The 27,301-nt window shown below is 51.8% G+C and overlaps 1 pseudogene; it reads right to left on the bottom strand.

The window, feature by feature from the left end:
• Positions 1–5,179: 5,179 nt before the first annotated feature.
• LOC131279882 (methylglutaconyl-CoA hydratase, mitochondrial-like) lies at positions 5,180–9,433 on the bottom strand (annotated as a pseudogene).
• Positions 9,434–27,301: the final 17,868 nt, after the last annotated feature.

The raw sequence follows: 27,301 nt of genomic DNA on the forward strand, positions 1-27,301 counted from the left end.
TGTCCCTTTGATGGAAAGGGCGAGATTTGGTGACTGTGGACCAGGGGTGCTGCCAGCTCTCACCTCCTCTTGCATGGGAAGGAAGGAGAGAGGAGGACAGAGGGCGCAGGGAAGGAAGGAAGGTAGAGATGAAGGAAAGAGGAGGCTGGATGAAGACAGAAGGAAGGAAAGTGGCACTCGCCGAGCGTCTTATTGTACCAGCCTCTTTGAACTTACCTTTCCTTGTGCAAACCTCAGAATAAGAAAACTGGTGTCATTAGCTCCTTTCTCTACAAGGAAACGGAGGCTCAGACAAGTTCGACAACATACACAACATCACAATAAACAAAATGCAGAGTCAGCATCACAGCCCAGATGTGGCTGGAGCCTCACATGTCCAAGATGTTGCCCCAGGACACAGGGCCAGTGGAATTTCCCAGCCTCCCTCGCAGTTCAGTTGTGCCATTGACAACTTCCAGCCAGTGGGAAGTGGACAGAAGTTGCGGTCACCCCTCGGGCTGAAGTGTGGTTTGCGGGCCTGGCGAGGGGAGCGGCCGCGGTAGGCCTAATTCCGCTGCCCCCATAATAGGGTGGTTGGTCGGGCCCACCGCCACCCCTGAAGGGAGCTCGGCATGGGCACAGAGTGCCCACGGGTCTCCCCTTCTCGGCAGCCATGCTTCCGCGGCCGCCCCTCCTCCTGGATGGCGCCACACGATGCCTGTGGGGCGGCACCCTTCTTCTTCTTTCTCCCTGCGCAGGCGCAGGATGGAAAATTCCAGTCTGCCCTTTTCCCCTCCCCCAACAGCAACAACAGCCAGGCGTGGGCGGAAAAATCCAGTCTGCCCTTTTCCCTCCCCCCGACAGCAGCAACAGCCAGGCGTGGGCGGGAAACTCAAGTCTGCCCTCCACCCCAGCAACAGCAGCCACCAATCCCTAAACCCTGCCCCTTCCCCCAGCAACAGCGACAGCCAATCCCTAACCACCACCCCTCCCCCGTCCAGTACCGCCCACTGACCTTTCTCCGGCAACCAATCAGAACAGGGCGTGGCTTCGACCAATCAGCCTTCCCCAGCCCCTATAAAACTGTTGCCTCTCCCTCAATAAAGTGGACTTGCGTGTTTACCTTGTCTCCGCGGTAGTTCTTCTGCCGTGCGCCCTCCTGTCCTGAGAGCCCCCGACAAGGGCCTGGCCTCCCTTGTCCCCAGTTCGTCGCCTGCTTCTCCGGGCGACCCCTTTGTCGCCGGCTTCGCCGGGTGACCCCGTCAGCCGAACCGCGCAACCCCTGTGAGACCGATCCCTCGTCTGCTGCCGGACCGACCCCTCGTCCCAAGTGGGACCGACCCCTCGTCCCAAGCGGGACCGACCCCTCGTCCAGAGCCGAACCGACCCCTCGTCCGCAGCCAGACCCCACCTCTACCGACCGAGCAAACCGTCGCAGAAGTGATAAGTGATAGTTCCTAGAAACCCCCTCCTTCTGTCTCTTCCCCTGCTTCAAGACCTTGGGTGGTGCCGTTAGAAGATGGAGAAGGGCTACTCAGGTGTCAGAGACTGTGACATGGGTGAGAAATACAGGCGGGCCCCACCTGGTTGTGCTTCACATTGTGCTTTGCAGATACAGCTTTGCATTTTTCTAATAAATTAAAGGTTTGTGGCAGCCCTGTGTCGAGAAAGTCTATTGGCGCCCTTCTTTCAACAGCATGTGCTCACTTTGTGTCTCTGTCACATTTTAATTAAGGTACGTACATTGTTTTTTAGACATAATGCTATTGCACATCCAACAGACTACAGTATTAATCATAACTTTTATGTACACTGGGAAACGAAAAAAATCGTGTGACTCATTTTATTGCACTATTCACTTTATTGCCGTGAATGTGCAATATCTCCAAGGCATGCCTGTAAGCAGTTGTATAAAGCCACTGAGATGTCAGGGGCAGCTGCTCACGTTAACTACCCTAGCGTGTTATCAAGCACTTGCTACATGCCAGGTGCCGTACAAAGCGTTTTGCCTGACAAAAAATCCCATGAGGCAGGTACTACCATTATAGACGGGTGATCAAGGCCCAGAGAAGTAAATGACCTGCCCAAGGTCACACAGGTAGTAAGTGGCTCTCGTGTCTGGGTAATCTTTCCCCTTCATCTTGCCAGAACATCCCCATTTCCCTGGAAGGAGGCAGCGTGAGTGGGGGTCGGGCGCAGCAACTGTGACAGGTGCTGCCAGTTCCCTTTATGGTCCCTCACTTTTGTATACTCTTTATTCTCATAAACAGCATTTCCTCTCATGACACTTGGTCCCAGAAGTTATGCATAAAGGAATCAATAACAAGTAGATGCATTGTGGTGGATCTTTTTGTAAAGTGAATAAGTCATCCCTAAGTCATCTGCTATGGAGCTGTGTGAGCTTTGACTGGTCACTGTCCCTCTCTGGTGCTCCATTTCCCCATTTGCAGAAAGAGGCACGGGGCAGAGGGGGACGAAATGAGCTCCAAGGTCCTGTCTGGCACTAACCTGCCACAGCATAAATGCACATTTCTGGGAGTAGCTGGGCTTACACCGGGTGCAGGCTCAGCCCCGTGCCAGGCAGAGGGGCAGCCTCCTGCCTGGTGACCAACTCTATCCAGAGAAAATTGCGGCTCCTCTGGTGATACAGCCCCCCAGGACTTGCCTAGGTGTTCATTCTATTTGCTTCCAGTCAGTTCCATGTATAAGTAAACATGACCAAGGTCTTGCCTCTTCTAGACCCAGTCTTTGTGCCTGAAAATACTTGTCTTTCATTTCCTAGTGTCTGCACCTTCCCAGCCCCCTTGCCCACACTAAGGGAGATCCTGGGGCCACAGGGGTGGGGGGCAATGCTCTAACCTGATCTTGGCTACCATGTTTCATCCTATGCACAGCTCGAGGGCCGAGGGACACTCTGGCTCACTCTTCTCTCCTGCCCCGTCAAGGCTTCCTCGTCCACATCTCCTCTTAGAGCGCACCTGAGATCACTCAGAGTACGTCCTGAGACCTTCAACTCACCCACGAGAGTTAGAAACCTGTTGGCATATGATCTGCTTCCACGGTACCCCAGGCAAGAGCCACGTCCACCACATTGTGAAAAGGGGTGGCACCTTCCCAGCCTGCACTATCCCGTCCTTACCACCTGCTCCTTGGCCATGAAGCCAAAGTCTCCTCGTCAAGTTTTATCACGGTAGCACCCCACTCTGGCAGCAAAGTCAGTTTTAATTAAGATAGACTCAAATGCCATACCAGTCAAAATAGCAGCGCAGAGGTTTCTCTCATGGGCAGCTGTCAAACCCCCAGCTGATAAGGGACAAGTCCTCCTTCCATTTCACTGCTCTGCTGAGGTCAGCATGTCGCCTCCATCCCACAGTCCAGCATGCAAAGGGGAGGAGAAATAGAGCCCATTCCCATTCTTTTAAGGGCATGACTTGGAAGTTGCTTCCATGACTTCCTCGTTTTTTTTTAAGATTTATTTTTTATTTCTTTCTTTCCCCTCCCACCCCTTGCCCCAGTTGTCTGCTCTCTGTGTCTGCTTGTATTCTTGTCAGCAGCACCAGGAATCTGTGTCTCTCTTTGTTGTGTTAGCTCTCTGTGTGTGCAGCGCCACTCCTGGACAGGCTGCACTTTTTTCACACTGGGCAGCTCTCCTTACAGGGTGCACTCCTTGTGCATGAGGCTCCCCTATGTGGAGGACACCCCTGCGTGGCACGGCACTCCTTGCACACATCAGCACTGCACGTGGGCCAGCTCACTACATGGGTCAGGAGGCCCTGGGTTTGAACCCTGGACCTCCCTTGTGGTAGGTGGAAGCTCTATCCGTTGAGCCAAATCTGCTTCCCACCATGACTTCCTCTTAAAGTTTATTGGCCAGAACGTAATCTCATGGCCATATCTAGTAACAAGGGATTGTGGGAAATGTAGTCTTGTCATTAGTTGGTGACCATGTGCCCAGGTAAATTCAACAATGCTATTCCTAAAGGAAAAGGTGGGGAATAAATATAGGAGCATCTGCAGCAAAGTCAGCATTGCAGAGATAGGGGAATGGAAGCTCAGAGCAGTTAAGTAAGTCACTTAACATTGCACAGCTAACAAAAGTGACAGAACCAGGTTTCAGACCCAGCTGTGTGAGGCCAGAGCCCCTGAACACAGCTACAACATAGCTCTGCCTCCTCAACACAAGTTCCTAAAACAGGGCTCAGCCCTAGCAGGAGTTCAATAAAGCTTATTTTCCCTCCCCCAGACCCCAGATGGCCAGATCCTGAAAACAAAATAGGCTGGCACCAACCACCCCCAAAACAAGTCCGTTTTGTAAAGGAAGTGTGGAAGGGAATGATTCAGGAACATGGTAGGAGAGTTTAGCCAAGTACCATCATGAGCCCTTGGGTAACCTGAGAAAATGCCAGAATTACATCCCAGGAATCACCAAACTGACTTAGACCAACTAAGTCAGAGTCCAGGGATCTGTGTTGATTTTTTTTTTAATTCATTTTTAAAAAATATTACATTCAAAAAATATGAGGTCCCATTCAACCCCACCACCCCCACCCCACCACTCCCCCCACAGCAACACTCTCACCCATCATCATAACACATCCATTGCATTTGGTAAGTATATCTCTGGGCATCGCTGCACCTCATGGTCAATGGACCACATCATGGCCCATACTCTCCCACGTTCCATCCAGTGGGCCCTGGGAGGACATACAATGTCTGGTAATTGTCCCTGAAGCACCACCCAGGACAACTCCAAGTCCCGAAAACGCCTCCACATCTGTTGATTTTTTTTTTACTCCTTTAGAAACTTTATTTGGTATGACTTCATATTTTTGGTGTACAGAAATCATTTTATTTTCTTAATGCAGCAGACAATCAATCAATATTATTTCCTAGAGTGTGCAATATATAAATTATTCATATTTTTAAACATTAAGACTGGTAAACCACATACAGGAGAAATTTTTTTAATGTACAACTAATTTTGGATCTGGGTTTTTGACACTATATCCTAGTCGCTTTGTAAATCTGAATGAGCAGGACATGATATACATTTGAACAAAGTACACATAGGCATCCATTTGTGATGTTGAATATGCTGTATAAATAAATTGCTTTTCACCTTGGCCATTGAAATTCCATATGCCGAGGCATACAGTGCATCTGAAAGATACTTCCAGAAGTACCTTTAGCTTACTCACATTTAAAATGTTTTTCTCTTATTCTCCTTCATAGCAAGGGGGTTTTTCTCTTCAAAAGCAAGAAGACCTTCAGGTGTATCTTTCTTTGGAACAGCCTGAGTATAACAAGCTTCTTCTATGCCTATCCCTGTTACTAAATCGGCCTCTATCCCTTGATTAATTGCTAATTTTGCCACTCTCATTGCAACCGGTCCCTGAATTAAAAACTCTTTTGCTAGACCCAAGGCCTTTTTGTGGGCAGCCTCCCCTCCTGGTTCTGTTCTAGAACATGGCTGATCAAGTTGCGGAGAAGGTAAGCAACTTGGCTGGGGACATTCCAATGGCGTGTGGCAAGCTCTGCGCCCCCCCTGTGCCAGGAATAATTGCCAGCATTGCTTCAACCAGGCCCACTTTTGCAGAGGAAGCTGCCACTCTCATATCACAGGCTAAAGCCAGTTCAAGCCCACCACTTAATGCAAGTCCACCTGTTGCTGCAATGGTTGGCACTGGAAGATGAGCTATTCATTAATCACTGCTCTTGCTTCGGAGACAAAGGATCGACTTCACTGGGTGCACTTTTTACTTTCTTTAGGGTCGGCACCTCTAGTTTCCTCCTCCAGGTACTGCACCTGCAGCTCGTCCTCCACCTTCACCTCCAAGCTGTAGCCCCTCTTGGCTGAGCCACTCACAGCACGTGGCAACCAAGTGGGCTCGGCCGGCCTGCAAGGCCTCCTGTGGCCTGACTGCTGCCGTGTTGTCTGTTTACGGCGTGGGCCGGCCCATGTTGATTTTGATGCGCACCCCAGCTCGACAATCACTGGTTTTCAGGTTACACAAGTTGCCTGGTGAATGACCACCTGCAGCCAGGTGACAACCAGGGAGGGTAAATACAGCTCCTGACTGCTGAGCCAGATCGACCTGGGTTCAGACTCAAATTCGACCACGTGCCAGTCTTATGAGTAAAGACCCTCAGTATTCTCACCTGTAAAATGAAGGTGGAAATTCCTCCCTCACACAATTGTTCCTTCTCCAACAAATACGTCTTGAGCCCCCACTACTTGCCAAGTACTGTCCTCAGCAAGAACTAAAACAAGTCAGTAGAGCTTACTTTAAAATATGGGGAGACAGAAAATGGACAAAAAAAGTAAGGAGAAGTTAAAGCTTGTTAGGCAGTGATGCTACAGAGCAAAGTTAAGCAGGGGCAGGAAATAGAAGCCGTGGTGAGGCCGGATAGAGAAGTGGCGTCAAAGTGGCTCATGCAGGTAACGGGGGAGGGAGTGCACGATTCTGTGTAACGGGGGAGGGAGTGCACCGAGCTGGAACAGACTCGGTGTGTTCAAGACGCAGAGAGGAAGCCAGCGTGACCGAGCACAGTGAGCGTGGGTGACGGGCAGGAGAGGAGAGAAGCAACGGGGACAGATGACAAAGGGCGTCCCAGTCCCCGCACTGTGTCCTTCCCTGTCGACGAATCGGGAGCCATTGGAAGGTTCGAGCAGAGGCGCGGCATGAGCAGACAGACATGTTCACAGACGCTCTCCCACTGGCGTGTGGAGAATATTCTCAGCGGGGCGAGCAGGGCAGGAGGAGGCTCAAGGCAGGAAGCGCTCAGGGTAGCCCAGGGGAGACGCCTGCGGAGAGGCTCCAAGGAGGAAACGCGGAGAGCATGTGGAAGGGGCTCGGCTGGTGCGCCCACACTGGCTGCCACCCTGTTCTTACCCCCAGGGCCCCCCACAGCCTCTCAGAGAACAGGAAGGCACCCAGCAGCCCCTGCTTGGAGCAGGTGCACCTGCCCAGCCCCCGGGAGCCTCCAAGGATTCCTTGGCCACTCGGGCCTCTCAGCCTCTGGCCCACTCCGGAAACCTGGACTGGCTGTGTCTCCTGGGCAGGGGCAGAGTGAGGTGTTTCCCGCATCAGACTCCTCACGTGGAAGCAGCGCCTCAGCGGGATTCTTGCACCAACGCCAGCACAGGATTGAGCAGAAACTCCTGTCGTGGTCCATTTCAGGGGCTGCAGACTGAGCCCCAGGAGGGTGGCAGAGCTGGCACGCTCACACGGATCCACGTGTCGCCTCTTGCAGCCCCGACTCACTCTCACCTGGCCCCAAATACCAGGAGGGGAGGAGGAGGCAGGGAGAGGATTACCGGCCACGTGGCTGCCTGAGCATCGGGGTCTGTACCTTCTGAGTGTGCACATGTTGGCTTGTGCACCTGTGGGGGGGGCAGCTTTCCCCTTCCATCCGTGGTTGGCCTGTGTGCACCTGGTTGCAGGTAGGTGTTTGTTTCTTTGCATTCGTGTGTTGTGTGTATATGCACACATGTGTGGATCCCTGCACGTGGGTCTAAGCATGTATATGTGTCTGGGCATGCGCCTGTATTGGCAGCATACAGGTGTGCCCATGGTTATGTATGCACATGGTGCCATCTGAGGCACACCCATGTGTGTTTGTGTGCCTAGTGTGTGTGTGTGCTGCAACCTCTGAATCTGCAGGGATGCAAGAATGAGCATGTGTCCACACCACAGGGGCCTGGCCCTTTGTCCTAGGGCACAGAAACCTTGCCAGTCTCACCGGTGTCTCGAAGCGCCCTCTGTCCACTGGAGAGGCACGAGGCTGGGGGACAGCAGAGCAGGGAAATCCTCCAAGCAGCTTCATCTCCTACAGGGGGGAACATCTGCCAGAGCTGGGGTTAGTGCTGGTCGACAGAGACGCATCCCCATGCTGCAGAGGGGGTGGAGAGAAAGGAGAGAAGTACCAAAGGCGCAAGGTGTGGCGCACAGGTGAGCAGAGGAAGAAAGAGAGAAGAAAGAGCGGTGGGCCAAGAGAAAGGAAGCCAACTGAATTAGACACATACCAACTTAGTTGAAAATTAGGTAATAGGTTTTGCATATACCATCCATCCATCCATCCAATCACTCATTCATTCATTCATCTATTTTCCAGCTAGAAGGATCCACGCTCTCCACACCCAACACTGCTCCAGATTTTAGTTCTGGCTCCTGCGCAGTGTTGATGACATGCCCTAAGATGCTGGCAGAACACAGAAGACAAATTGGCCAGGTTGGGGTTGCTTCTAGCTTCTTCTTGTAACCCAGTGTGAGACAAGGACCCCTGACCTGGAATATTTAAAGGTAATTAGCTCTGGGCTTTACTCACCTTTCTGTGGCGAGTCTGATGCCCTCCCTGCGTCTCCTGAGGAGTCCTGGGGGTGCAGGTTCTCACCGTGCTTCCCACTGGACTCTCCATCCCTCACACCTCGTCTCCTGCAGCTTCCGGGGTCCAGCTGGGGAGCTCTGCCCCATCGTTCTGATTTCCTCCAAGGCCACCAGGCCAGGCATTGTGTGTAGCAGGCACGACGCCCCACGGCGTGTTGGAGTAAATGTCACCGCACAGCAGTACAGGGCAGCCTTCCCAGAACACCTTCCCTCCAGCCCCTTGCTTTGCCCACCGTGTTGCCCCCTCAATCGACTTTCTCTCTGCTCCCCTTGTCTGGGCAGTGGGTGAGCTGGGTGGTTTCTATGGAACCTCCCAGCTCTGAAATCCAATGGGGCTCCTTCCGAGGCTCATTGACTTTGAAACAGAGCACTGTCTAGAGTTACAATAGTTCATTGTGGGATTGTCGCTTCCCACTCCTATTTACGTGTACATTCCCCTTTATTCTCAGTGGCCACCACCATGGCCCTCCCTCCCACAGCTCGCCCTACTCAGGTGCTCCATGGATACCTTCTGTTGGTATGGAGTTTTGTGAAATGCATGTTGTGTTTGTGTGCTTCAATGCACATAAACGGCACTTTCACCCTGGCGCTGGGTTTTCATGATCGATCCATATTGCTATGGTGACATCGGATCTGACAGCATCTAAGGGCTCTTGCCCCCTGGCAGGCATACTTCACTCTATCTAGTTACCCTGTGGAAACCAAAAATTTGAAAACCTGTCATGTGCTAGACACGTCAATGAAAGTTCAGAGTTAAACTATCTGACCTCTACTTACAACAATTGTCTGAAATAGGTTCTACTTTGATTCCCACTTTATAGAGGAGTACATTAAGGCAGAAAGGTTAAGCAGCTTTCCCAAGATAAGTGAGCTAGAAAGAAGCAAAGCAAAGATTAATCACTCAGCAAAATGGGCCTCTCTGGGCCCTTTCCAAATCTAACATTCTAGAACTAGTCATACTTAGGAAATGAATGACAACCGGAATAATCATCATCTACAGCATTCCTACCATGTGCCAGAGTCGTTACATTGTGCAGGGCTGCTGTGTACAGCTGCTGGGGTGGCATGCCGTATGACTTCAGAGAGCTCTACCCACCTACCCCACAATGTAAATGGCACCCCCTGCAGTAGGACAGCGTGGTGACAACAATGCTATAAAGTTGCTATTGTTATTCACACTCTACAGCCTAGAAAAGCGAGTCTCAGAGAGGTTCTGTGGCCTGCCCCAAATTGCCCAGAGTAAGTGGCAGAGTCCAGCTCTGAACCGGCTGGCCCTTCCCCAGCCTTCTGCTGGGAGCAGGCTGACCCCACCACATAGTCACTTTCTGCTCCCCACGTGGAGATGCTGAGAGGCAAGGCATGTCCAGGGGCTGGCCATCGGCCTGGCACGCCTGCCCAGCTGCTGCGGTGCTGCCAGACGCCTTCCCATGCTCAGCCCGTCCTCTCCGTGTTTATCGGTCCGGGCCAGGAGGCTCCTCTCCCCTCGCCCGCTGCATCACGGGCCGGCCGCAGGCTCAGTCCCCAGCCAACCACCCAGCAGTTGCCAAACTCATCATGGTGGAAGGCTGCCGAGGGGCGCAGTAATTCAAGGGAAGGAGCCCTTGAGAGATCTCTAGGTTTTGTTCACAGCATTAGGACAGCTTCAGAGAAAAGCCTTTATTGCAGACAGAAGAATATTATTTCAGAGCTATTCCCCCGGCCCATTACAGCAAAATAATAGGGCTTTAGTTTCTATATATTTGTCATGCTTAAGAGCACATGTATTTCAAGTATATTTGACAGCATATAAAATTGAGGTGAAATATTGCAAAATTGGCCAATTCTTGTGCATTTAAAATGTATTTCCTTTATTTGTTACACTTATTTTACATATCTACACAATCCATCTTCGGACCTGGAGAGGTAATAAGTGAATCGATACTGAGATTTTCCATGGCAAAGAGACCCACACTGGATGCAAAATTTCCTTTTCTCCCAGCATCTCCTGGTTCCAGTTACAGAAAGAAATGCCCACTTCCATCCATCTTTCTGGGTGTCACGTCTCCCATGGGCAGGAAGCCAGCAGTTGCAACTTTGTGGCAGTATCTCAAAACCCCTTCCCATCCTGTCTTGGTGGAAGCTGGGTACCAGTCTTCTCTAATGGTACTAGAAAGTTTTATTGGTCTAGATTGGAAGGCTAATTAGGTGGAACTAACCTAAGCCCTTGAGTTGGGGTTCTCCTCTTGGGGTTCAAGGATAGATTATGTATAATTTGAGGGGTGGATGGACCCTGGGCCATAGTGGCATCTCCAGAGCCTCTTACCTGGATCTTTCAGGTTGTCCCAGTTACGCTCAGGGGAAACGCCCTCTGCAGTGTGGGTGAAATCACCCCACTGGCTGCTCAGCAACCCCTCCCAAAGATGGCGACAACTCAACAGAGCTCAGGATCGTCATTCTTGTCGATCAAGTGCTACAGGGGCAGGATGGAGTGACCATTACCTGGGTCCCAGGACAGACGTTCCGGAGTTCAGCTCCACAGGGCCCATCTTGTAGCCATACCATCCCCGCTGGGGTTCTCCCAGGCCAGCGTCTTATGTGCCGGGCCATGCGGGCCAGAGCTCTGGTCTTCGTGTTCTGGCCTGGGGTTACCCCACCCCCCCAATGTTAGAAGGTGGCCCCAGACCTACCATTAGGAGGCTGCTTTGGGCCTGCGGGGAGCCAGACACGTATGTCCCCTGGTGCTCAGCCTGGGTAGGTTTCCTCTGAGCCTGGGGCTGAATTTCCCTCTGCCCTGGTCCCTTCCTCTGTGCTTGGCTGCACCCAGCGCCCAGCATGGTGCCCTCACTTGTCCGTGCTTCCTTCCTAGAGGACCGGGACTGCTTTTTATTCCCCTCCACACTGCCCGAACCTGGCCAGGAGCACAGGCCTTAAGAAGACTATTGGGCGGTTGAATGGAGGGAGGGAGAAGGGGAATGAGCTCCTTGTAAGCAGGATTCAGCGAGTGTGAGCCCATGGGAGATAGCGCCGTCCTTTGTGTCATCCTTCCCACCAGGCCCCGGCCAGAAAAGCCTCATTAATATTTCAAACAATGTAGAGACCTGCTTGGCCATGGCCCTCCCTCATTAGAGGCGAACGCCCCTCGGCAGCGTGAGGGGGGCTAATGCAGCTCTCCACGGCTCTGTCACAGCAGCCAGGCATCAGCAACCCATTAGGGAACACGGAGGGCTATTGATCCCTGATGGAAGATGCCTGGAATCCCGGCGCCGGCGCTCCCTGGGCCCGGCAGAGGGCGGACCGAGGCAAGACCCTCTTCTCACTGTCACCAGCTGGAACTCACTAGGGCCGAGGAGGCCAGAGATGAGGTGATCCTCAGAGTAGCTGAGCTGGAAGGATCATCCCATCCAGGTCCCTTTATGGATGACAAAACACGTCCCCATGGAAGGGGTGGTTTCCCCAAAGCTACAGTCATAGAGCAATTGCAAAAGTGGCCCTATTTCTCCACCCACGCCCCGGGCCCTTTGCAATGTGACTTTGCAGCTCTGCCCAAGAGGTGGAATCTATTTCCCTGACCCTTAAATCTGGGCTTGGCCACGTGACTAGTTTGACCAAGAGCAATAGAAGCACCTGTATGCCAGATCTGAGCCTAAGCCTCAAGAGCTTGGTACATTTTCAATCTCTCCCTCACTTCTCTACCGTGGGGTAGCCTGCTACCTACCTGGGCTAGCCTGCTGGAGGAATGACCCATGGAGCAGGACACACTCAGCCCAGTTGTCCCAACCAGGCCCATTGCACTTGAGAGAACCCAGCCAAGAAAGGCAAACCCTGCATTTATCTGCAGCTGACCACAGACCCAGGAGAGCCCTGCCCAGACCCACTCATTTCAGCAGAACCACCTTGCCAAGCCATAGACTTATGAGCAAAAGTATGTGTGCTGTAATACGCTGCTGAGGTTTCGTAATTGTTTGTTATGCAGCATTACGACAATAGATAACTGATGCACACATCTTCCATTCATCCCTTCTTTGTCATTCTCTCGGGCATTGGGATAATTGCAGCAAGCATGACGCTGACCGTCCCAGCTTCAGCCTACTCTTCTTCAATCCATCCTCCACTCCAGAGGTCTTAACTGGTGGCCCATGGCCTCCAGATTTTCCCTCTTTCTTTTTCCTTTTCTTTTCTTTCTTATTTTTGCCCATACAATATGTTAAGAAAGAGGAGGAGGAAGGGGCGGGGAAGAAGAAGGAGTTGGAGTCAACGTTTAAATATTAGAAGTTCTTGCATGGAAATCTGTAGAAGTCAGAAGATCTTCTTTCCTGCATTTGTGCATGGTGACAACCATCTGAGCCTGAGAAGCGGCTGCCTGCTTGGACTGCGATGTGTGCATGCCTGTGCTTTGGCACAGTCCTCACCACTCCCTTCTGTTTCCCCAATGCGAACCTGAACCCCAGGCACCATCTAGTCTATGCTGGTGGTGCTCCTACTTTAGAGGAATTTGTATGTGTCTCTGTCAAAAGTTGGCAAACAAAAGATCAACCTTGAGGCCGTTGTGATCCAAGGAAAATTAAGAGATAATGTTTCTTCTTGGAGTGATGGATAGTTCCATGTATTGAAAAGGCAAAGGACAGCCTGTTTCTCTGCTTCGCACTGGCCCCGGGAGTCGTCTGGGTTTTCTCCCCCAGCTCTTCATTCTGCGGTGCAGGCTCCTGGCCCAGGGCCCCAGTCACTGCCTCCAGGCACCATGCCTCCGCGCGCCCCCCGTACTCGGTGGTCGACATTCTCTTCAGACTTGCACCTTCATCTCAAATGCCTTACCCCGGCCAGGACTGCTCTTGCTCTCTCTTTTACCACCCACTGCTCAGCCCACAGTGCTCCCCCATTTTAGCAGGGAGCACAGATTGCCCTGGCTATGGCTCCTCAAGCACAGATGCCTTCCCCTCAAAAGTGGGGCTGGGTTGGGGGAAGTGCGCTCTTGGCCCTGCAATGCACCCTCTCCCCCATAACCAGCTCTGCTGTAGACTTATTACCAAAAGTAGCTTTGGACTGAAATTGAATGTCCATGATTTGCATAGTTTTGCATCTAATTTGCATATCGCTTATTTTCTGTCCTGACACTGCAGGGCTCCCACCCTTGTTCTCTCCACCCACGTCCTCTCACTCGATCACTCCTCTGTATGGGTGACCATACCTGGAGAAGCCCCTTGTTGGCCCAGGCCTGGCAGGGCTGGACCCCTCTCCCCTTCTTTATCCCATAGTGTGGCTGGAAACCCCTGCTTGGCTTTTAGGCTGACTTATTGCTGGCTGTGCCAGTGCCCAGCACAAGGTCTGCCATACTGGGAGCTAAGTAAGAAGCTGAATGAATGAATGAATGCATGCATGCATGACTACCTGAACGAGTAATTGAATGAATAAGTCAGAGATAGAGTGAGTGACTGGGTGAGTGACAAAGGAACGGGAAGAAGAATGGGGAGAGGAAAGAACATACTCAGAGAAGTAAGATCTGAAGAAGCAGTTTACACAACAGTTATGTGCTCAGCCCTTGAAGTAAGACAGGTCTGGGTTTGAATTCAGAGTATACCAAAGTGGGGGTGTAGCCTGGGGTGAGTCCTTTCACTGCTCCATGCCTCTGATTCTCAGACAAAACGATGGACCTCACTGGATTGCAGCACCCAGAGCAGTGTCTGACCCAGAAAAGGTGCTCAAGAAATATCTATTGGACGGATGGATGGATGGATGGATGGATGGATGGATGGATGGATGGATGGATGGTTGAATACCTATCCCACAGGTTTGTTGGAAGATTAAATGAGATACTGCCCACCAGGCATTTAGTGGCCACTCACTCTGAGTTTGATCCATCTCTCTGAACTTCTGTGGTCACCAAGCAAGGCTGGGAACATAGATCTGCACATTCGACACGGTCTTTCAGGGCCAGCTTTGTGCCAGGCCCTGTGCCAAGAGCTGAGGAAACAGATATAACTCGGAGTCCAGCCGCTGGGGTCTTGACAGTCAGGTTAGGAGAACAAGGCTGTCTCTCAAGTGAAATAACTAAAGAGAAGAGCACAGGCCATATCACCAGGAGACGAGGCCCTGTGAGCTGGGCCTCTCCCAAGAGGTCTCTTAGAGGCACTGGGCTTGATGTGGCCCTTGGTGCCTGAGGCCATTTGGATTGAAAGAGGAAAGAGAGGACAAGCAGGGGACAGAGATCTGGCAAAGGTATGGAGGTGGAACTAACACCGGGGCACAGAAGGGACGTGGAGAGGGTGGTGCTGGGCAGCAAGGAGACCCAGCACATGTGCACACTACTGGGGGTCACCCCCACATCCACTGGCCCCAGACTCTGCCACACTGAGGTTATTCTCCAAACTGCAGCCCAGCTTCTCAGCAGCGGGGCGGGGCAGCGTGGACTAATGGGGCCGAAGTCTCCGTTTGTATCTCGACTGGTGCCGTTAGCATCACACAGAGGGAAGCTCATCAGCTCAACCACAACCAGGATTCCCGGGCCACAGCAGCCCAAGGCGGGGCGATCACATCAGATGGGAGGAGCAGAGTTGGCAAGCCTTCCCGGAGGAAGGAGAACTGTGCTGAATTTTTTTTTTTAAGATTTATGTTTTATTTATTTCTCTTCCCTTCCCTGCCCTCAGTTGTCTGCTCTCTGTGTTCATTCACTATGTGTTCTTCTGTGTCCACTTCTATTCTTGTCAGCTTCAAGAGTCTCTTTTTTGTTGTCATCTTGCTACATTAGCTCTCCATGTGTGCAGCACCATTCCTGGGCAGGCTGCACTTTCTTTTGCGCTGGGCGGCTCTCCTTAAGGGGCACACTCCTTGCACATGGGTCTCCCCTACGCGGGGGCACCCCTGCGTGGCACGGCACTCCTTGTGCGCATCAGCACTGCACATGGGCCAGCTCCACACGGGTCAGGAGGCCCGGGGTTTGAACCCTGGACCTCCCATGTGGTAGGCGGACGCTCTATCCTTTGAGCCAAATCCTCTTCCCCGTGCTGAATTTTGAAAGATGACTGTAGTTATCTGGGGAGAAAGGGTATTCCGGCAGAGAACCTCCTACAAAAACTGGGAGGTAATGACCCAGGGGCTGGAATGAAGCTAAGATCTCTTTGGAGGCACCAGAGAGATCTGGCCTCCAAAATCAGAGGTAAGAAGCCTGAACTTCAGAGAGAGTAAGTGATTTCCCCAAGGTCCCACAGTATTTGAATAGAGTTTTGGTCAGAGCAGTGGTTCCTGGTTCACAGAGGGTGTCAGGAAGCCAGTGAAGGTGGGGTGAGCGTATACTGCCAGAAGGGTCCTCTCGCCCACCCCCTCTGCCCCATATACCTTCTTATTTTAAAGATGTGACTAGAAGAGTCCCTACAAAGAAGTTACTGAAAAAAAATCACTAATTGGATTATTCTCATTTAATTTTAACTGTCTCTGGAGAGAGACGTTTTATTTCGCTGTGTTTTTTTTTGTGTTTTTGCTTTTGTTTCTGTTTTGTTGTTGTTTGGACCCAGGAGTCAGAGAGGGTGCGTGATGGAAAACCCAACACAAACTGACCTAGGCAGAGAGACTTTACTGGCTCCATCAACTCCTGAGTAGGGGACAGAGTGGATCTCAGGCACAGCTGTTCCAGGGGCTCAGACTGTGTCACCAAGGCTGGGATTTCTCTCGCTTCACTCTTACGTTGGTTCCACTCTAGAAAAACTCTCTCCCTGTCTCTCTCACATTCAAGCACAGCTTCCATGGAGCTCAGGACGAATCTCGCTGGGATTCCTTGTATCTGACGGTCAATTGCAGTGTCGCAGAGGTGGCATCACGACTTCTGCCTGAAATTAGGGGAGGGGGGATGTAAATGGGGGCCCCCACAAATCCTGAAGGCTGAACATGGACAGGGAAGGATGGCCTCCCCCAATACCTGTTCCTAAAAGTTGGGTGAACAGGGGGCCAAAAGCACAAATGTCCTGCTCAAGGTTTTCCAGAGTCCAGCCATGGGCAGCTCCCAGCTCCCTCTGGGAGCTCTGCATTACCTGGTGAGACACACTGTGGAAGGAGTAGCCAGGCAAGGAGAAGGTGGAGGCCTTCACACGCAATGACTTCTCCTCCCTGAGCCTGTTTTGCAGTCCGACATCTTTTTTTATCACTGCCCATTCCTTCTGTCTTGAAGATCCTTGACATATATTATGATGCATATATCATGGGAGAACTTGGCTCTAACCTTAGATCTACCATTAAGCAGCTCATCTTGGCAAATTCTCTGCCCGTCTGAGCCTCGGTTTCCTCTCTTACATAACAAGAACATTGGAGTAAATGTGGTTTGGGAGCATTTTTAAATAGCATGTTCTTTAAATGAAACATTACAGAGAGGGCCAATATATAAGACAGATCAGAGTGGAATGGTCTGGCTGATACCGGGGAGAAGGAGGCAGAGCTCTGTTGTCCAGCCCTTCTCCACCCCCACTCTCACCAGCTGTAGAGCATCCAGGAAAGAGCATCGACCTTAGAGGCAGGTGTTCCTGGTTAGAATCCCAGCCTGCCAATAGATCGGTTAACTGCTGCTGCCTCGCGTCTCAGGCACTTACCATGACAGGCTCGCTGGGGATTGGCTGATCTGGGGTGACCTCCACTGGGGTGACTGCTCCTCTTATTCTCCTCCCAGGACCGGAAGATGAGACCTGGCTTGGTCTCACAGCAAAGGCAGCATCACGAGAGAACAAGTGGAAACACACAAGACCTCGTAAGGCCAAGGTCTCAAAACAGAGCTCACTGTCACTTTTGCCTTCACACCATTAACCAAAACAAATTTCAAGGCCAAACTCAAAGTCAAGGGTGAGGAAGTACATTGTACCCATGAGGCTGTGGCAAGGGAGGGCTCAAGAATGGGGAACAATAAGTCAGTCTGCCCCAGCTGCCTTCTAAGATGGGACATTGGGCAAGTGAATTAGACCCTCTGAACCTCCGAGTTCTCAACAGAAAGTGGGACAGATAGTATCCACCTACGGAGTGGTCAGTGGAATCAGGCGGTGTTCCTAAACGGTGTGTCCTCCTTCCCCACCAACTTCACCCACAAGCGTACACTTCCCATATAATCCGTCTCATAAATGGGCCTGGGCAGCTGGTACAAACACACGCCCACTCACCCAGCACACGACGGGGTAGCCTGGTGTGTGAAGGTGTGTACGTGTGTGTATGTGTGAGCACAGATGTGGAAAACACATCTCTGAAAGGCAGATGCTGCAAGTGCTGCTTTTTGATGCCACTCAGAGGCTGAAGTCACTTTCAGGGCCCAGCTCCCAGATTCTGCCCGCTGCAAAAATCATCATGTTATAATTACAAGTTAATTAAAGCAGAAGAGATCAAAGCCATTTTAGACAGATTAATGATACGGCGAGTGCCAGAAATTTCACCGTTTTATGTATTAACCACATTGTCGTTTTTATTCTCCTCTTTTGTGTCAGCCGAAAAGCCTTTCATATCTTTTCTCTGCCCCCTTCAATGCAGGAGGAATTTGAAGTCCTAACAGCTGTGAGGTGATGTCTGAGGAGAAGGGACCCATTCAAAGGATATCAGAAAAATCAACGAGCCTTTTAGCTTCTGACTAGAGTGAAGCTGCCACCCGCCTCACCCTCCTCTACCTAAAAAAAAAATAAATCCTGAAAAACATCAGTCAAAAGCAGGCCAAAGCAAAGGAAGAAATGGGAAGCTGGACCCAGCTCCCCTCCTCTCCAGGGAGGCTCTGGGAGGAAAGGAATTTTTGCATTTTAGGCTCACCACCTGGCTGAGTGTGATAACTAAAGCCAACAAAGCTTGGCTTAGGGGTTAAGTATGATTTAGATGACCCACGCAGAAAAGTAAATAAATAGCCCATGCATTCATTCCCTCAGCAGGCATTTATGGAGTGCCCACCATGTGCTAGGCACTGGGCTGGGGCTGGGGATACCACGGTGGGACAGTCACATGGGGTCTCTTGTCCCCATGGTGCTTACAATATGGCTGGTGGGAACACAAGTACACGAGTGTGTTGTTAGGTTAATGCTGTAGCAGGAACCCTCCTCCCCGAATCTCGGTCGCTTAAAGTAAATGTTTATTTCTCTCCTAAATAAAGGTCAATTAGCAGGTGAGGGAGGAAGTTCTCTTCCAGGACTCATGGAAGCACCTTCTCCTTCAATGCATGGCTCCCAAGGCACAACCGACTGACAGCAGAGGGAGAGAGAGAAGGCGGAAGTCCACACAGGGTGCTTTTATAGGCCAGGACTGGATGCAGTGGGCATCATTTTTGCCCACGGTCCATTGGCCAGAACTCAGTCATGTGATCCACTCAGTTCCCAGGGGAGCTGGGAAACGTAGTTTCGGGCTGGGCAATACTTCCTAAGGACGACACGGCCGTAAGAGGAGCAGGGTCTTGGTTGGCTAGCTAGCCTCTCTGCCAATACAAGTGATCACAACCACACAAAGTGAGTGTTTGATGGGAAAATCTCAGGCCCCTGCAGATGTGCAAAACAAGGGGTCTGTTTCGATGATCTGCTATTGTATAATAAACCAACTCCAAAACTTAGTGGATTGAGATACACATTTTTTGTTGTTTCTCAGAGTCGTGTGTGTTGGCTGGGCTCGGCTAGACAACACTCACTTGGGGTCTCCCAAACAGTTACAGTCACACGGCAGCTGTGTGCCTAAGATGCTTCTTCACTCCTGCACCTGGCGCCTCAGCTGGGAGCTAGCCAGGCAGCTCCCTCTCCTCAGGTGGCCAAATTGGGCTTCTTCACAGCCTGGGGGCCTCAGGAGAGTGAGGCTTTTTCCATGGCAACCGGCTTCCCCTTGGGTAAACCCTCCAAGAAGCCCTGGCAGAAGCTGCAAGTCGTCTTATCATCGGGCCTGGGAAACCGCAGTACGTCGCTTCCACAGCATTCTAGTGGTCAACAAGTGATGAAGGCCAACTCCGAGGGAGGGGACTCAGCTCCATCTCTAAGTGGGATGAGCAGCACGCACGTCCACTGCAGGAAGGGCCCGATGTCAGCCACCTTTGGAATCTATTAGCACAAGGTCCAGCCTCCGCTTGAGGAGGTGGCAGGAAGACATCTGTGCTAAGGGGGTCTGTTCAAGCCAAGGGGATAGCATGGCCAAGCTTTTCAAAGATGTGAGTGAGCTAAGAGGAAAGACAAAGCGGGAAAAAATTCATTGTGGTTGAAACAGGGAAAGCAACGGGCAATGTGGGAGAAATGAGAGTATAAAGATAAGGGTAGACTGTGGGTGGTTTATAAACCACAATAAAGAATCAGATTCTAATCTGAGGACACTGGGAAAATGGAAGCATTTGAAACAGGGAGGTGAGCTGGCACTTACCTTCCTATATTACTTATATTGACCCTTTAGAAAGACCCTCCTGGCGGCGGAAGCAGGGATGGTTTCACAGCAATGCAGGGCTTGGGCCTTGCAGAGGGCCAGCTGCTTCTTCATCTCATTGCACTCTCCAGGAGGTAAAAGGCAGGGCCGTGGTGATTAGCTGTTCCCATTTTACTGATAAGGTGGCTGCAGCCTGAACTCGGGAGGAGGCTCTCCTCAGGTCCCATCATATGTCAGTGGCAGGACCAGGATTAGAATTCTGGTTCCTGGCTCCCAGTCAAGGGCTTTTTTCCCTGAGTATCTTCTCCCTGGCATTGCTACCAGCTGACAATATCCAGCACCTCGAGCATGGCAAGGGAGGCAGTAACAGCAAGTAGTTGGGAAGGCCAGCCTGGAGAGGAGGGTGATTTGACCTGGTGGAAAGGGGTGCTGACTGCTGGCCAGGAAAGCAGGTATTTGAGTTTAGCACTGCTATTGATTGGCCGTGGGACACTGTGTAAACCATTCCCTTTCTCTGGGCCTTGGGGCCTCTTACTTATAAAGTTATTGTTCAACAGATACTGATCAAGCCTGGGCTGTTTCTCAATTCCAAGTTACGGGTTATAGTCAAGGAATACAACAACCCTGCTGGCTGGGAGCTTATAGACACAATGGGGGAGATAGAAGAAAGAGCAAAATAATAAAATAGTGCCCCAGAATACATGATTAATTGGCAATGAGTGTGGACCAGACAGGAATTTAGAAGGAGAGACCACTGGGGACTAGACCGGTCATGGATTGGCCTCCTGGAAGAGATGAGACTTGGTATAGGTCAGAAGGATAAGTGGAATCTGAATAGGGCAGGAGGAAAGAGAAGTGACACTAAGTGGGAGAATGGGGTGAGCATCATTTCTTTAAAGAGCTGACTTGGTAACAAGCACTCTGCTGGGCTAAGTGTGCAGCAATGAAAGATGTAGGTCACATGGAAGTCAAGAAAGAAGAAGGCCTGCCTGTAGAGTGTGGTGTGGAGAGGAAAGCTTTCTGGCCAAATCTGAGACTTCTGATATGAAAGGATAAGACTTGAGGACCGCATTTCCACAGCCTTCAATCGTCAGGCTAAGGAGCCTTGGCAGAACATTGAGGAGATGTGATATCTGGAAGAAGTCAGAAGACCTGGTGCTGTCACTTACTCTTTGAGTAAAGTTAGACAAACATCCTAAGCCTCATGATTCTAATTAATAGAATCATTGTGAGATTTGGATGAGATCATGCTTTCATTCATAAAAAAAATTATGCCAGGCTCTTCTCCAGGCACCATGGAAAAAAAGATCCATGAGTCACTAATGAGAAAGAGATTTGAAAATTGTCATTCCCTGCTCTATTGAAAGACTTTGTGGTTTAGGAAACGTGGGTCTTGATCCCATCTAAGACCCACACACATAGGCAGTTTGGCCATGGAGAGATGTCTTAGCCATCCTGAGCCTCATTCCTTCTTCTCTAAAAAGGAGCACGGTAAACTCTGTGATCTCACAGGTTTCTTTTAATTCTAAATGTTCTATGGCTCTCTTACATAATGGCAAGACTTCCAGAGGATGAATCTGGCAGCAGCACACAGGTTAGATTAGAAGAGGGACATGGAATAGACAGGGAGGTCAGGTGGAGGCATCTTGTGGTTGTGCTTCATGAAGCTTCTCCCGGTGTCATCCCCCTCCCCCTCTATCTTCAGATAGATTGGTCCCCCTGAACTGTTCACCACAGCAGAGCATCTCTGCTAAGCGTCTTCCTACAAACTGGGTCTGGTAGAGCCCTTTGACCTTGGGGAAAGATGTGATGGGAGGATCCAGAGGATCTACAAGGGAACGTGGGGACATTTGTGAAGTACAATTTCCCTCCTCTTCACTGAGAGCATCAAGAGCAAGTCAGCACCACGGTCAGCTCCTGGTACCTTTGTTACTGCAGACTTAGGCAGTTCGAGATCCTTGGGTCTATGGTAAGGAAAGAGAAGCCTCCCTTAGGGACCTTCCATTGTGAGAGGAAACCCCAGATTCTGCTTTGGAGGATGGCTCAGGGGCTCTGTGAATATTTGTCAAATAAATTACTGGGTGAATGAACAAAAGTGGTGAGTGAACTGGGTGAATGTGGAAATGACTGGGAGGAGAGGCATCTCAAGGTGTATTCAGATGCTGAACTGCAGAGAAGGGGGAGTGGTTCTGGTCCCCCCCCCCCCCCCCTCCTGATGAAGCTGATCATCTCATCTAGGTCATGAAGTGAGTTGAGTTGAGGGGGCTTACACTGTGGCAGGTGGGTTTAGATGCTCCTCCCCCTCCTACTCCACAGAGACTCTTCACCTTTAGGCTCAAGTTGGGATGGGGGAAGGAGTACATCCCCCCCCCCCCCCATGTGGTTCAATTTGCCCAGTAGCAGCATCTCTCACAGACCTGGACATGTCCCAACATGTGAGAACATATTTGAGTCTGGGATCTCCGAGTTGGTCAAGAATAAAGAAAAATATGCAAAGGATCTTTGAAGATGGAAGAAAGAAAGGGAGAGGCCTCTTAAGTTAGACCTAAGGGAAGAACTTCCCAACAACAGGATTTGGCCTGCTCCTGAACGGATGGGTAGAAATTCACTAGACAACAGATACCTGTGAAAAGGGCAGGAAATTCTCAAGAGACCATTCTGATGCAAACCTGTTGGGAAATAAAGGAACTGTCAAAAGTTGCTCATTGAATCCTCAAATGTCAGAGCTAGAAGGGTCCTCAGAAAGAGGACGCTTTAGTCCAAGTTTCCCTTTGACAGAAGGGGATCCTGCCGTACAGGGAAAGGCGAGGAAACACCAAGGTGCACATCAAGGAGAAGCAGAGGAGGCATTACACCTGGTCCTGTCTCAGGTTGCCCAGTAAGTTCTGGAATGTGGTCACCAGGCAAGTCTTCCGTGCCTCTTTGCTTTGATTTTTTTTTTCCTTCTCTGTAGGATTTGCCCACAGGCAAATATCATTTTCCTGCTTCATATTTCATGAAACCACCTCAAGTCCAGGCTACTTCTGGCCCTGAGGGTACTCAGGAAAAGAACTCAATGGCATGCAAAAATAGACTGTAAGTGAGTGACTGCTTGAGATCAGCGGGTTCTAGTTCCCTTGAAGTTGCGTTTTTTTAAGCTTTGACGCACTCCAGACTCTAGAGCTCAGTGGGCTGGGGCTGGGACTGGCTCTGTCACTTCCTAGCAGGATGGCCTTGAGCTAGGAGAGTTACTCTCTGTGACTCAGTTTCCCCATATGCAAAATGAGGATATTGTTATTACCTATTTCCTAAGAGGTGAAATGAAATAAGTTATACTTTTAAAGCATTTGGAACAGTCCCTGGTACATAGTAAATGCTCAATAAATATTAGCTACTGTTGTTATCAACAGGCGGTGAGGCGACAAGGGAAGCTGGCTCAGCAGAGATTCCTCTCTGGTATTAGACATATCTCTGAAGCCATGCTGGTCTGTGATTCTAGAAATTTAGCTTCTAGGCCCAATTCAATCATGTAAGGTTTGCTGTGTTGCTTTGGGTAAATAACCTATCTCCAATCTATAAGCCTCAGTTTCCCCATTTGGAAAAAGAAGGATTTGTATCAAGAAGTCTTTCACAGCCAACTCTAAGATGATGGGAATCAGCGGGCGCAATCCCCGGCACACGAGGGTAATTAGCCAGCAGGCCTGCTTTATCCTCCTCACCCGAGCGCAAGAGCATTTACAGAGCTGCCTCCTTTCAGTATATTCTGTGCTCTTCTGCCCCATTCTGAGCAATTTTCTCACGGATCCCAGAACCAAGGCAGCCAGACTGAGCCACCAGAGCAAACCCAGTTGTCAGGGCAGAAAGCTTGTCTGTGGACCCCTGGGCCCCTACCTGGCCATCACCCTCACGTGGGTCCTGCCACCCATATCCAGTTCCCAGTCACCCTGGCCCCTGGGCCACAAGAAGGGGGCAGCCTATCAGGGAAGCCAAGCAGAAGCTCCCCTGAGTGATGGACTGGGCAGCCCTGTGCCAGCTGCTTCCTGTCTGAGCAGGAGTGGATCTGACAGTCTGGGAGGCAAGGAAGAGGGATACCCCCTTCCCAGCTGGCCCAGCATGAGACAAAGGGCTGGGACTGTCAGTGTCAGTTTGGGAAGTGCCACCTTATTGACTCAGTAAAGGGACTTGAGTGAGAAAGGGGGATGGAGTGTGGGCTTCAGAACAGCTCTCCCTTCCTCATTCCCTTTGCGTAGGCAAAGTCCAACTGCAGGAGTGGGCAGGAGAATAGGTGCAGGCACGAGACAGGCCCAGGTGTGAGCCTCACTGCACCCCTGCTTCAGCTCTGTGGCTTTGAGCAAGCCACGCCCCTCTTGGAGCCTTGGTTTCTTCATCTATGAAATGAAGATCCTAACAGACTCACCTTATGGGGGCTTGGGGGGAAATTCAAAGAAAACAGCGCAGTAGGATGGCATTCCCAGGTGCCAGGCACTGTTCTCAACACTTTCCACTTCCGCTTTACGGAATCCTCACAACAGCCCTTTGAAGTAGGCACAGGAAGGTTGGTGACATGCTCAAGGGAACACTAGCCACAGGCAGAGCCAGCACTGAAACCCAAGCAGGCTGCCTCCAGATTCACCTCCTACCCACCCCTCTTGGGTAAGAGAGTCCAGCGCAGGAGTTTGACCGGTGTTAACGCTCTCGCCCTCCCCCTCATTGGTCCCAGGGCCGGAGACTCCAGGAAGGGAGGCTGGGATCTGCTCAGGGCCTGCTGCAGGAGGGAGAAGGAGCGGAGGTTATTCTGGGAAGCTGTCACCCAGACGGAACTTCAACGAAACCAAAGCAAAGCCACCAGCAACCTGAGGGCCCCTGAGCCGGCCCAGCTCCTTCCTGGACTGATCTGCTTGGGCTGTCTTCACTTCTCCCAAGCCTCTCTCTGTCTCCCCCAAAGATTTCTCAAGGAGCTCAAAGCTCCATAATCGGATGGGAAATGTTTCCCCAAGCACATCAGCATATAAGCATAAGACATCCCACCCTTCCCTCTCACCTGGGAAGGTATTCGTTTCAAAAATTTCCAAGAACTGGACCCGCCTTCCTTCATCAGGAAGAGCCAGAGCACCCTGAAGCTTCAGCTTTGAGGGCCTGCACCCCCAAGTTTAATTTGATCGAGGTAGAGTGGCATGAGGACTGACCACCAGATGGCGGTAGAATGGTCAGTGGACGGGTGCCTTACCATCCCAGGAGTGTCCCCGACTTCCCGAAGAATGGCAAGAGGAGGTAGGGAAGTGGGCAAAGCAGCAGCTCCATGACGTCAAGAGCCCCTGGGTCAACCGAGAGACCAATCCCTGCCTCTGGGAACGATAAGGTTTTAACCAGGGTCCCAGCCCTGCGGCTCTAAGGAAACCCAGCGCCAGTGAGCGCAGGGAACACCACCGCGGATGGCGCCTTTCTTTCCTACCCCGGCCTCCATCTCCCTGGCCCAGCACCTTCTCAGTCGCCCCCACCTGGTGCCTTCATCTCCTTTTCTGGCCCCTCCCTGTCTATTTCGGTCTCGTTCTCTCTGTGCCGGGCAGCCTGCTTGTCCTCCAGGGCCATCGCCTGTGGTCCTCTCTGTGCCTCCAGAGGCTGACCTCTCACGAGCATCCTGGCTGAGGCTGGGTCAGCCTCTGCGGGGCACTGGCAGGAGATGGGACTGAAGAGGAGGCTGGAGCATGTGACCCCAGCCCCGGCCCCTCTCTGTCCCACTGGGCCACTTCTGCCTGGTGGCAGCCTCCCTCACAGGGGCTTTCCTGGGTCCTGGTACCCACTCCTCTCCTCCGGCTCTTGCCTTGCTGCTGGGGACAATGGCTCATCACCGTCACCCTCCCCGATGCTTTGCCCACCCTCACGGCCCCCTCACCCCTGCCCACGTCTAAGTGGTTCCTTCATCAAACTCTCTGCAGTTACCCTCCGAGTGGGCTCGCCACTGCCTGCTGCTGCTCCTTCCGTGCCCACCTGCATCTCTGCCCCTCGACCCCTTCTCCAGCCCCAGCTCCATTTCCATCCTTCCCAGGCGCTCTCTGCATCTTCCAGCCTCATCATTTCCAGCTCCGTCTCTCTAATTCCATCTCCCATTTCTATCTCGACCACTATTTCTAGGCTCATTCTCTCTGCCTCATCCTCTCAATCCCCCTCCCTCTTCTTTCCTCTCTTCATCTCCCCAGGCTGGAATGTTCTACTCTCCAAGTCGGCAGGGAGCAACATTTTCCAGGAGGGTCTGCGGCCCTGAAGAAAGCACCCTCTACCGCTCCCCATGCCTCCCACCTGAGCACCACCCTACGGTCTCTCTGGAGGGGCCGGAGTGTTGCCGGGCAGAAAGAACAGTCCCCTCGGCAGTGAAGGGTCCCCTGAGTGGCCCAGAACGGGCGGCGAGGGAAAGCGCTGGCCCCGGCTCCGGAGGCCGGGCTCGCCCCACTGACAGTCCCGTGTTGTCTCCACCAGCGTCTCAGGCTCAGCGAGCCCCGGACGGGAATCCCCTCCCCCTCTGTAAGACCACATCCCGCCGGTGCGCGCCCCGCTAAGGAGAGTCTTCCCCACATCAAACCAGCAGCACATCTTGGGAATTCTGCCTTTAGGAGGCGTCGCCAATGTGGCGACTCCTCTCCAGCTGCCCCCAGCCTGGCCCAAGCCCCCAGCCCCTCTTGCCTGGAGCTTGGGGACAACCTTCTCATTGGCCTCACTTTGGCTCCCACCTTCCGTCCTCCACCCAACAACAACGTGGCTGATCCCTTTAAAACGTGACTCAAATCAGGTTATCTCCCTGCTTAAATCCCCGCAAAAACGTCCTCCCTTGCTCTCAACAAAAGCCAAACTCTGCCTGGCCCAGAAGGCCCTGATGTGCCGCCAGCAGCCTCTGCCTCACTCTACCTGGCCTCCACCCGGCTGCCCTCCGGGTGCGCCCCGCCCATGGTGAAAGGCCCTGGGAGTCCTAGGTGCAGAGCATGGTGCTCTGGACCCTTGCGGTCCCAAGGCTCAGTTCCGGCTGTTGTCATGGCAACCCTTTCTCCCTGCGGTGAGGGAAGAACACTGCAGGAGAAGACTGGGGTACCAGCCCTCACCGCCTGTCAAAGCGGCATCAGCAGGGCTTGCCAGGTCTCCGGCATCAGCCCACCCACTCCAGGCATACAAGAACCAGGGTGGGGGCTGATCAGCCTGAAGGAGAACAGGCAGACAGACTAAAAGGAGCACTGACATGTGGCCTTGTAGGAGAGCCATTGTCCAACAAAGGAAGTCTAAGACCAGCTCCTCCAGGAAGCCCTCCTGGATCAGCCCGACTGTTGATGCTTCCTCTCTAGCCTCCTACCCGAGGCTTGTCTGCCCATCATGTTGGCAGATGGAATATTAACCTGAGTTTGTTCTTTGACTTTTTTTGTATCTAAGTCTATGGTCATTGATGGGTCTAAATCTCACCTATGAAGTTGGACCAAAGCTCCTGAGCACAAAGACGGGTCTTAGATATCTGCCCCAGAGGGCTGCAGCCCACCCCTGCCCTCAAGGACACCCCTCTTTATCCTTCCCCTGTCCCCAGGATTCCCCCTCCTCTTCCCATGCCTTCAAATGAGACAAGATAGGTAAAAGTGAAGGTCAAGGGCATCTGAATGGGGAAAGAAGAG

Source organism: Dasypus novemcinctus, chromosome 9 (genome assembly GCF_030445035.2).
Source record: "Dasypus novemcinctus isolate mDasNov1 chromosome 9, mDasNov1.1.hap2, whole genome shotgun sequence".
NCBI classification, from domain to species: domain Eukaryota; kingdom Metazoa; phylum Chordata; class Mammalia; order Cingulata; family Dasypodidae; genus Dasypus; species Dasypus novemcinctus.